Raw genomic sequence first — 3,798 nt, 5'->3', positions numbered from 1 at the left:
GTGAGGCCATTTGTGGCGTTCGGGAGCACTAAGCCACCGCACCTCTACAACGGAGATTAGCACTCGCAAGAGTGTGAACTTCGGGATAAATCATCGTCTCCTGCGTGCCTCAGTTATCTCTATACCCGAGCTCTTTACTTATGCACTTTACTTTGTGATAGCCATCATGCTTGAAGTTATATATCTTGCTATCACATAGTTGCTTATATTGCTTAGCATAAGTTGTTGGTGCACACAGGTAAATCATAGTATATAGGCTTTGGCCTTGACAAAGTAAACACTAGTTTTATTCCGCATTTGTTAAGGCCATCTCGTAAAAGTTTTAAACCGCATATTCACCCCCCCCCTTCTAGGTGACATATGTGTCCTTTCAACCTCCCCCTTCGTGGTCACGCGCTCAGCGTCCTCCATGAACACGTCGTTCCACTCAGCGAACTCAGAGTCATCGGAGTCGCCCTCCTGCTTGGGCTTGGGTTGCGGTATCCGAGGCATCTCCGCTCGGGGAACCAGTGCTTCCGTTAAAGATGACGACCAACCTCCCCTTGGTCATTAAAGAGGCTGAATGCCGTTTGTGCCGCTGCCATGCCGATCCCACCGAGAACATCCGATGTGCCACGAGGTACCCGCGCGTCCGTCCAGCGGGACGGCGTTGCCGGCTGATTATTGGGGTCCAATATGTGTCGGCACATTATTGGATGCACCGGTGTGAGCTCAAGATGTGACCGTCACCACAATAGGCCTATTAGGACACTATTGGAGCGGCCGGTGAAGATGCTCTAATTAATATTCTCTATTAGCTTTGTTCGGGCCAAAATCGGATTATTTCGATAATAACCATCCGATAATCCTAGATAATTTCAGGTTACGAGGAGTTAGATATCTTTATCAGCCGAATTCTTCAAATCGAAACATGGATTTTCTAAAACGGACACGAATAAGGAATTCGGTGGAAAAGTTATCCTACAAAATCTGGAGTAGCACAAGTTCATCATTACTTTCGTCGCCATCGCGGAAAAGAATTGCTAAGCCTAGCACGGAGCGGCCAAATAGGGTAGGGCCACCTGGCACTGGCAGCAGCCACTACTTGTCCTTGTGTGGGACATCTCCCAGACTCCCAGTAGCCACGGCGGCGCCAGGCGGGGCCTGCTCCATCGAATCCTACTCCCCGCAGAACCTTCCGATCCGTCGCTGGCTTCTTGTCCGACAGCGACGCGGCGCCATCGGATCAGCCCGTACACCGCAAGATTTGGACGGCTGTGGAAACGAAAATAAAAATGGCCGCGCGAACACGGCTGGAGCTCACCTGAGAAACCGTCTGGATCGGGGGTGCCCGGAAACCTCGCCGGCCCGACACGTCCCACCGCCGTCCCGGCACGCATCGGCGTGGCGAAAGCGACGAGCTAACCGCCGACCGCGTACGCGCGTAAGCTTCCTGCGCCGCGCCGGCCCAGCTGTATTGGCAAAGCCGGAGAGGGACCGGCGCGGTTGACTCCAGCTCCGTCGCGTCGGCAAGCGCTGCTCCGCCCCGTGGCTCGCCGGCGACGATGCCGTCATATCGGACTCCTACTTTGTACTGCACTCCGTATTTGTTTACTCCATTCCCGACGACCTTGCTGGATGGTCGCTGATGTGCCGGCTTAGACTTTTGGAATGGTCGCTGTCTCTGCCAGGTCCGGCGATCGTCTGGACGGCGGGCGCGTCCGTCATGGAGAAAAGGCCGCGCGCATCTACAACCGCCACCTCCCCGACCTCGGCACAACGCCGGTCGACGACCTGTTCGAGCTGCCACAAAATCAACCGCAAATGAGCACGCGTGACCGGACATAAAATTTTCTTCCTGCGAGGCACGCATTTGTCATTGCCGTGACGCTGCCAGCCATTGTAAAATTCAACTCACTCCCCAACTAAACGAAGAATCTAGAACTAGAGGCACTGTGAATTGTCCACCCCAGAAGAACAATCCAGAAGTAGTAGATCAGGGGCACCGTATTCTCCATGCCATCCAAGTATCTCAACCTACAACAAAAACTTTCCATTTCATTTTGAAAACAAGGCTTGTGCAGCGAATGGATTGAACCAACGTTCCTTTCATCGCCTGGACACGAAAACGCCCTTGTGTCCCTTTTGGCTCCGTTTTCCCGGAAGAAGTTTCTTCAAGACATCTGGAGCGAGAAGAGCATAGCACGCGCGCATTAGAATATTGCTGTGTGTGTGAGGAAGGATCATGAAGAAACAATATTTGAATTCAACTCGTAGGCAGACAGACAGGTACAACACATAAGCGTCGACTTATTCAGGTTTCTTTAGCAGGTACGGAGTGGCCTCGCGAGTCCTGATTCAGTTGTTGCCAAGATGTTCTTCTGTCCCCATTTCCTTTGTGTGTCGGCTGTGGTTCAGATATGGCAATGGGCAACTGGGCATGCAGCTACATATAATCTACTGTACCATGAAGCAAACGAACAAAACTGTTATATAGTACTTGAGGGTAACCTTAATTTCTTCGCACAAGTACAAGCACAACAAAAGCATCAGGTTATTCAACCGCTACACAACACAAGATGCAGAGCACGTCAATGTCCTACAGACATCGCCAGTAGTAATCCTCTGGCTCAAGACCCCACGGGAAAGGAGTTTAAAATATCTCTAGGATTCGGATTCCGTCCACTGCAACCAGGATTAGGAAGAAAAGTAGCTTCAAACCATCTAATCTCCCCAATAAAACATCAATTGGGCCACTTGACAATTCCAAAGCAGATGGATGAACTTAGGATTAAGCAACAAATCAACAAACTAAAATAATTTGCCCCCAAAACAGTTGCCTACATTTTAGCTAATTAAGGGGGCAGCCAGTAACCTGGAGATTACTTGTAAAACTGTTCCGATGGTAACACTCCTCTGTCTGACACAGCACGGCATTATCCGGCTAAAGAGATTCCACCTAATGACTACAACCACAACTTGCACAAAACTTAATTATGCACGCCACGTGACGCACTCAAAGGATGATTAACCACAAAGGCTATATGCGCTTAAAATAGAATGCCAGTTCTGTTGGGGCTAGATGCACTTCTGAAGCAGGAGGTCATTTTGTCCCTGCTAAAAGCAATTTAGTTATTCCATGCCACCATCCGAAATCTATCTACACCATTTTGCCTTTGTTCGATGCCATCTTAAATCAATATTCTCTTTACCACTGGTATGTGATTTTCACGACAACATGTCCAACTCGGAATCCAGTAAGTTAAAATGGATTTAACTATAAACGAGAAAGGCGCCTCCATCATAACCGATCGGAATCCACGCCGCTGTCGCACAAAACCACGCCTACATACCAGACCCAAATTAATCTGTGTAGCTTTCATCATCGCTAGCCTTCGTCAGTCGGTCTACCACAGCTTTCCTATGACTTTGTTTAACCTTCTCTACCAGCAAGCAAATCCGATACTACTGTGCGCAAAACCGCGGAGACATGCCAGGAGCACTTCAAAGTTCAAACTGCGGAAAATTTGTGGCTCCGGCGTACTCCTGCAATCCAACCATATGGACCACAAGGCGTCAGCCAATTCCATCAGACATAAACAGCGTAGGTCTCACTCTCACTGGTAGAAGGTCTAGTTGGATGCAGCGGAGGGTTGAGCCGTTCGCGCCACCAACCACCATTTTCCTTGTCTACTCTTTCTTCCCTTGTCTCCAACCATCCAAATCACCCGCTGTTTTGTTCTCCGGCAGAGTCGAGGCTTTTGTCACAAAGTGGCCTCTTTTTGATTTGCTATTTTTCCTTCGTGTGGCAGCCACCCG

This window comes from Lolium rigidum, chromosome 5 (assembly GCF_022539505.1).
Source record: "Lolium rigidum isolate FL_2022 chromosome 5, APGP_CSIRO_Lrig_0.1, whole genome shotgun sequence".
Taxonomy (NCBI): domain Eukaryota; kingdom Viridiplantae; phylum Streptophyta; class Magnoliopsida; order Poales; family Poaceae; genus Lolium; species Lolium rigidum.
This window is presented reverse-complemented; position numbering follows the sequence as displayed.